The sequence below is a fragment of the Bos taurus genome, chromosome 9, assembly GCF_002263795.3.
Source record: "Bos taurus isolate L1 Dominette 01449 registration number 42190680 breed Hereford chromosome 9, ARS-UCD2.0, whole genome shotgun sequence".
NCBI classification, from domain to species: Eukaryota; Metazoa; Chordata; class Mammalia; order Artiodactyla; family Bovidae; genus Bos; species Bos taurus.
The window spans coordinates 102,197,957-102,206,225 of record NC_037336.1 but is presented as its reverse complement, the minus strand read 5'-3'; positions in this window follow the sequence as shown (position 1 = coordinate 102,206,225).

The following is an 8,269-nucleotide window of genomic DNA, read 5'->3' as shown; positions in this document are numbered from 1 at the left end:
TCAGGTATTATAACCCACTATGAGGTTATTTAAATCGGTGTGGTGAGGCAGGAGTGAAGAAAGCATTTTATTGGCCCAGAATGGAGAGCCTAGATTCACTTCGAACTAGTGAGAAAAATTGCAGATTATTTAATAGATGGTATTGGGACAATCATTCATCTATTGGGGGGAAAAGTTACATTTCAATTCACAATATTTACAAAAATAATGTTCAGATAAAAAATTGAATGTTATAAAAGATCTTAAAACTAATGAATACAAATAACTGAGTGCATTTCAGTTTTCAGGAACAGATAAGGCCCTCCCAAGTAAGCAAGACCCAAAGGAGACAATGAAATGAAAGACTGATGAATCTGACCACAAATAATTTGTTGTTTAATTTTCCAATAGGCTTTTATTTTCGTATCACATACTTGGAGCAACACACACCAGTCTGTGACTCGTTGTGATCAGCAGATACCACACGACCTAGAGGCTGCGCCTTAAGGGGTCTGTGGATTCTGCTGCCTCGGGTGGAAGATTCCCTCATAGACACAGACCTGAGACACCCAGGTCCTGGGTCAGAGAAGCGAGGACCAAGCAGCCGACAGCCAGCATCCACTGCCTGCGAGTGAGGGAGGCGCCGTCCAGCAGGCCGAGCTCAGGACTGCAGCCCAGAAAGCAGGACTAACCCTGGGTGGCTTTCAGCAGCTTCATTCTGGGGCGCCCATCGCTCATCAGCAGACCTCAGAAGCACTCCTTCCCACAGCCCTGCAGACCCCGTCCCGTGGGTCCCTCAGGACTCGATTCTACCCCATGGGAGCAGTTGCTGCGTTCCACTCAACACCGCCGGCTTCCGGGAGAGCCCCGGGCGTCTCTATGCTTAGGGACAGCACTATCAAGCACATCGCTCCTCCTTTCGGGCCGCTGCTCATGGACCCTGGGATAACTTTCTCTTTCCCTGTGTCTTTCATGTAGGAGAGTGAGCTCCACAGAGGGCAGGCCAGGGACGCCCCTTTGTCTGCGAGCAGAGACACCCAGCTGCGTGCGGGGAAGGCGAGGACAAGCTGGGCTTCAGGCACAGGTGGATCCAGGGCACGAGTGCAGACTCAGCAAAAAGCAAAACCAAGCCGCCCCAGGACACCCGATTCCAGCTGAATTTCAGATGAAGAAAGTATGACTTCTAGCATAGGAGTGTTCCCCCTCCTTTACCCAGAAATTCAGCTTTATTGGGGCAATTGTATTTACCAGACAACTTCAACCCAGGGGCTGAGACAGGCATGGCTTCTCTGTTTATTGCTTTATTCTGTAAACATCTGCTTCTCACCCTCCTTTGTGAGGAGGAGAGGTCTTTGTTTTCCTAGGGCTGCAGGAGACCCTCAGGAGGCAGCCACGCCCACCCCGAACCCACCAGGTGGCCGGAGCTCTGAGCCCCTGGAGGCGGCTGTGGGGGGAGTGGGTTCAGCTTCCCACAAACTTCACCCTTCCATTCAAATTTCAACCCTTTCCCATGGGAGAGGGGGGTTCTGATGCCAGAAAACATTGGGGAGGCATGATGCTAGCTGGACTCCTGACCCACTGTGGGGACATGGCCTTCCTAGAAACAGGCAAAATCCAGCCCACTGAAATCATGACAGGCATTGCTCTTGCTTTTAAAGGGCTTCTCTCATTTTAGTTCTTTTCCCTTGTCTTCTAAAAGAACCCTTCTAGGTCAGCAATAACACCCTGCCTTTCTATTTTGTAAATTGGTGCAGGTAGGCCTGAGGCATGTGGTCCTGGGGGACAGAGGCCGCAAGGCTGAGCCCTCGAAGATGGAAAGTCGATGCCAGTGATCACAGAGGACGCAGGAGAGGACTGAATGGCTGCTGCTCCGAGAGCTGTTGTTAAATTTAAACTTGGCAGAAAATTAGCCACCATGGAAATTCATTTAGCCAATGATAATAATAATTATTATTATAATTTTTATAATAATTGTAAAAGAAGCGTGTTCTGGGGTCAGAGCCAAACCACACAGGAACCACAGAGTCCCGAGCGGCGAGAGCCCGGTGGTGCCCTCCCGGATGCGGGCAGCTCTCCACCAGGATTCAGGCCTCGCTGCCCTGTGGGGAGGTCCCCGGGGGAGCCGGGTGGGGGCTCGTCCCGAGTCCTCGGCACAGCGGGGACGGCAGGCGGGTGCAGCAGCCAAGGCAGAGGTGGGCCGAGAGCCTCTGGGGGGTTGGGAAAAGTGGGCCGTGGGGAGGGGCGAAGAAGGGTTTAGCTCTGTCCCCCCAGTGGCCTCTCATCATGACCTACTGGGGAAACAGGGAGGGGAACCCCAGAACCCCCAGACTCGGGGCCTCAGCTCACCTGTGTGGGCAGGGAGGTTGGATAAGCCCACCAGTCTGTGCCAGAGGCGTGGGGAGGGGGGCGGCAGGGGACAGCAGACACACCCCTGTCCCTCCTGGGGTGGTTTTCTGAGCCATGAGGGGCATGCGCCAGCTTCCTGCTCATCCTAGGTCGAGCCCTGCCCTTGGGGTCCCCATGGCAACATGTCCACGGAAGATCAAGCATGAAGGGTTAAACAGAAGTGATTTGAACCCTCCTGTCCTCTCACGTAAAGCCCGTCCATTGCAGTGCTTCTCAGAGCAAAGCTATCTGGTCAAGGCGGGCGGGGCCAGAGCCCCGGGGGCTGGGCTGCCCAGCGGGCTGCCCCGACTTCTGCCATCTGCCTGCTTCACCACTGGACGGCGACTCATCCTTCTGAACCTTGGTCTCCTCATCCCCCGTGGAATCGTCACCAACATCACTGGTTGAAGAGTAGAAGCAAAACTCACTTTCCCCACCCTCTGCATGCTCCCCGTAAATGAGAAGAAGAGAGGGGAGGCCGCAGTGACCCCTCCAGCTGGCCCAGGGGGCTCCAAGCCCCCAGCAGGCCGTGGAAACCATCCATCTCCACACACAGAGCTTATGATCCTGCGGTAAGATGGGGGTCATCTATCATGCAGTTGGTTAATAAATAATACATATAAATATAACTCAGGGATAAATTATTTAGTGTGAAGTGTAAATATTGCAGGAGTTTAGGGAAATAAATAGCTGACTTTTTAATAAAAATTTTTTAGTTGTATCTTCAAGGATTAGGTTCAGTCGCATGTAGCAGAAAACATATACTTAATATAAGAGAGACTTCAACTAGATAATGATTTACTTTTCTTTTCTGTAAATGAAATCTGGAGGTAGGCTGTCCAGAGCTGGTTTCTTTCACCTGCCTTCCCCCATATTGGGGATCTGGGCCTCTTCTGTCTTTCTGCTCCAAGTTTCCTCATGGTTGCAAAATGTCTGCTGTGGCTGTGGCCATCACATCTACATTCCATCTAGCTGACTCAGTCACCTTTACATAGCTTTTCTGGAAGCCCCACCCAACAACTTCTCATCCTAGAAGCAAGGATGGCCATCCTTATAGCAAAAGCTGGGAAGTATACACATTTCTGCTTCCAAGTTGTAGGAGTTCTGAGACCCAAAAGAGAAGGAGAAGAATTGCTGTTGGATTCAGGGTTGTGGGTGCCTGGTGTGAGCTCCTGACTGTGTGAGACGCAGAGCCTGTGCCCTCCTTGTTCCCTCTGCTGCCTCCCCTTTCTTCCCACCCGCCCCCTCCCCTGTCCTTCTGGGCTCTGCCCAGTGTGTGTGACAGGCTGCCGCTTGGTGACCTGCTACCTGGACTGCCTGGCTGTCTGCCCAGTGAGCTGCCTCCTTCTCCCTGGTGTCCCCAGAGCCCCTGCAAAGCCTGCATGAGTCAGGGGTCTGCGGGCGTTTCCTGCTCTGAGCAGCTCAGTGAAGGCAAGGGGGAGAGGAGGGCTCATGGGCTCCCGAGCCTCAGGGGCTGTGGGAGAATCACGACTTGACCCAAGGCCTTTTTCGGTATTGTTCTGTTCTAAACACTATAATCTAGTCAGGCTGCCTTTTCACGGATCACTAACCCGCTGGAATAATGACCACCTTCTCCGTAACAGACGGACTTCCCTGGTGGTTCAGACAATAAAGAGTCTGTCTACAATGCGGGAGACCTAGGTTCGAGCCCTGGGTTGGGAAGATCCCCAGGAGAAGGAAATGACAACCCACTCCAGTACTATTGCCTGGAAAATCCCATGGACAGAGACGCCTGGTGGGCTACAGTTCATGGGGTGGAAAAGAGTCGGGCACGACTGAGCGACTTCACTTTCTTTCACTTTCTCCTTAACAGAGGACAGTTTTGACCCTGTGGTCCCTTCTCAGATGATTTTAATTAGATGGAGATGACAAGGTTCTATGTCTGAAACGAGATGGAGCAGGGACCTCACAGGTCCACCCGTGACAGGCACCCTGGCCCTGAAGAGGAAGCCCTGGGTGAGCATGTGGACAGTCTGGCTGGGACCACGGAGGTGATACACTTTCTCTTCTTATCTTTTAGAGATAACTATTGCATTTATGAGAATGCTAACGGGCTTCCCGGGGAGCTCAGTGGTAAAGAATCCAACTGCCAAGCAGGAGACATGGGTTCAATCCCTGGGTGGGGAAGATTCTCTGGAGAAGGAAATGGCAACCCACTCCAGTATTCTGGCCTGGAGAATTCCATGGACAGAGGAGCCTGGAAAGCTACAGTCCATGGGGTCACAAAGAGTAGGACCCGACTGAATGACTAACACTTTCAGTTTTGACGCGTATAATTGGGCTTCCCTGGTGGCTCAGATAGTAAAGGATCTGCCTGCAATGTGCGAGACTCAGATTCGATCCCTGGATCGGGACGATCCCATGGAGAAGGAAATGGCAACCCACTCTACTATTCTGGCCTGGAGAATTCCGTGGGCAGAGGAGGCTGGTGGGCTACAGTCCATGGGGTTTACTGGACATGCTGAGTGACTTTTACTGCATCTAAGGAGGCCTAACCATAAGGAATTACCATCTTTGGCCCTTTTTAAACCCACAAGCGTGGCATTTTTTCCTGGTTCAGTGGATCTTTGTCCTCACTGTGTGAATGTTCCATGAGAGGTGACCAGCTTTCCTCCGTGGGACTAATTAGTCGTGGGCTGTGCTACCTGCTGCTTCAGTTTTGGATCCGGCCCTCCCCTCTCTAACCGTGAATCACTGGCCTCGATCTGTCTCTGTGCCTCTGCAACTTTCCATGTTATTCTGTTGACTCATTTCATCTGGGAATTCGTTTCTGTCATTCCTGGTTCTCTTTATTTTTAGCCAAATTTCACAGAATTTATTATTGAAACACTCCTCCTATTACTGAGAGTAGGAAGTAGGTTTTAAGAGGAGGTGTAGCCCCCGTGCTTGGGTGCGATTTCCTCCTCTCCGCTTCTTTTCTTTTTCCTTCACAGCTGTGATGTGGTGAGCGGCCCCCATGCCGCCCTGCCTCGAGTCCCGCAACCTGCTCTCCCCCCACCCCCAACACCCAGTCCTTGGGAAGCGACCCCACCTTCAATATCCAGATCCAGGGACTCACAGTCCTTCCATCTTTCCCACCACCATCATTTTCTGTCCATGTGGCTGGAAGGGGCGTCCATATCAGGCTTCCTGCTTTATGTCCTGACCCCTGAAATGGATTCTCTGGCAAGCAGCTGTCACCCCCTCTCATTGCCCCGAGCTTCTATTAATGACTACTTTTGGGGAATCCAGAGGAGCACACCACTTGTGACAACTCTAAAAATTTAATTTTGTAAAATATTTATTAGATTGAGTACTCCATCTTTCACTGAGAAATTTCAGTGATCTAGACTCGGCGACTACTATTCAACCTGCACATGGAAACTCCATCATTCAGCTTAATTTTGGTGGCGTTAGGCTGCTGTTCTTCCTACTACATAACATCACCATCGTAGTGACAATTATGGAAGTTTGGAACAATGCTCCAGGCCTCTGAAATCTGACATGACATAAATTTACAACCAACCTTCTAGAATTCCACTTTCCTTCCTTGGTTTTATGCAGATCCTAGGTGGTCAGGATTTATTTCCATGAGTGATTCTTTAACAGCTTTTCTTTGAAGGACAGAGAAAGAGGCTCTTAATCTCTCTCTGACATCACTGAATCCCACCTGGCAGGCCCCTGACCTGAGTGACCAGGGCACGCGGGGAAGGAAGGAGCTTGAGCCGCACTTTAGAAGTGAGGGACCCGGGGGCATCCCGCCCCTTGGGGAAGGAGGCAGGGGTGTGTTCTGTATGTCGTCTGGGAACAGACCCACCCCCACCCCCACCCCCACCCCCACCCCCCCCCGACCTCCACGATTCTAACCTTCTATTTGTGAAGCCCTGGCACTGTTAAGAATCTCAGGGCTATAAAAAATAAAAATTAAAGAGTAATAAAGAACCATATGAGGACAGAATGAGGGTAAAAAGAAAAAAGGGGGGAAGGGGGGAGAAAAAAATGAATAAGAAATTTTTTAAAAATTAAAAAGTTAAAATTATATATGGACTCCAGAGAGATGGTACCGGCGATCCTTCAGGCAGGGCAGTGGAGACGCAGATGTAAAGATCAGACTTTGGGCTCAGTGGGAGGAGAGGGTGGGATGGCTGAGAGGAACCAGGACACAGAGCACCACGTGTGAGCCGGGGAGGCGGGCGCCTGACGCGGGGCACCCAGCGCTGCTGCTCCGCGGCGACCCGGAGGGACGGGCTGGGGAGGCAGGGGCAGCGGGCTCAGGAGGCAGGGGACACGTGTCTGCCCACAGCTGACTCATGCTGACGAGTGATGCTGATGCTGATGGCAAAAGCCATCACACTATTGTGAAGTAGCCATCCAAAAACCAGAGGGAGACTCTCAGGTCTCGTGAGCATTATTTCAGCAGGACAGACACACGGAAACAGGACTGAAACTGGAGTGAGGTCACTGCATGCTTGGTCTGCCTCTGATGAGTTGTCGCAAGTGAGTCGACGGGCAAGGACGCTTCAGAGCCTTAAATCACCCATGACGACACCCGGCGGCCAGGCAGGGCTGGTTTGCTGCAGGCCGAGGGCTCCGCTCATCAAGATGTGGCCTCCGCTCTCCTGGTCGCCTGCTTCCTTGTCTTTCCAGCAGCTACTCCTCCTCCTCCTCCTCCGGCCAGGCCTGCGGCCCCGGGACAAACCCCGTCAGGAGCACACACCCTCCCAGGCCCCGCTCACCTGTGTCCTCCGGGAACCTTCCAGAAACATTGGGAATCACCGGCCGTCCAACTCCCACCCAGCTATGTTTCGGGTAACCTAGTAGAGGTCCAGAGTTTCCCTCCCCTTTAATCCAGAAGACACTCTCTTTTGAAAATAAGGTTTCTCGTACAATTGCAGCCATCTTATCAGCAGATGTCAAGGACTCATCCCAAGAAGCCTCCTTATTTGGAGCAAAGGTGTCGGGAAGGGTCTGTATTCACACCCAGCGTTCTGTGGATGTGGCTGCTTCATCCCTGCAGGAACGTGCTGGGCGTGTTTCCACCTGCACACGGGCAGCGCCTTTACCTGAAGGACAACCCGGCAGCCTCCCAGGGCCCAGCGCCTTGCTGGCCACTGGGAACATGAGGAGGAAGGGGGCCTGGTCCTGCCTTTGGGTCCCCGTCCTCCCCCTGAAACCCATCAGACCTTCCCACCAGCCCCCAGCCCCCAGGGCCTTCAGCTCTGCTCCTGGGGTTCCTGCACCCTCCTAGCACCCACCCCACCAGGGCAGTCAGCCTGCTTATATGTTTTTCTGATGGGGGAGTTTATTAACATGAGAAGTCTTTCGAAGATTCACAGACGGTGCATCAGCATTCTGCCCTTGACGACTTCCTTTGTCAACAACTCTCATACCAGAAAGAGAAGTTCTTGGTGAGGCCCCGGGCCCAGGCTTTCATGAGCCAGCCTTGGCATCCTGTCCCCTCCAGGAGGCTGGCACTTGCTCTCCTGCTTCCCTGTCAGCCTCTGGACTTTGACAGATGCCTGTCTCATATTCTCAGCTCATCCTGAGCTCTTAAAGTGGGGTATCTGACACCGCGCGCCTCACTTTATCCCTCCACACCCATCACGAGGGAATGAATGAAAGGGTGAGGAGGGAGTGCCCGGAGCCTAGGTATCGGCACACCTTTCTCTGGGTCGGAGCTCAGGGATCAGAGTTACTGATGCTCAGGGCTCCCCTCTCTCACATGGTTTGCGCTCATTGATGTAAAGAGCGCTGGCTTTGGGGTCACATGGGCCTGGGTCTAACTTCCAGCTCTGACCCTTGTGAGCTGTGTCATCAAGTCAACGACTTCTCTGAAGCCTGCATTCCGCCATCCCTCTCCCCCTTCCTGAGTGTTCACCCCAAAGTCAGGACTGACCCAGGACGC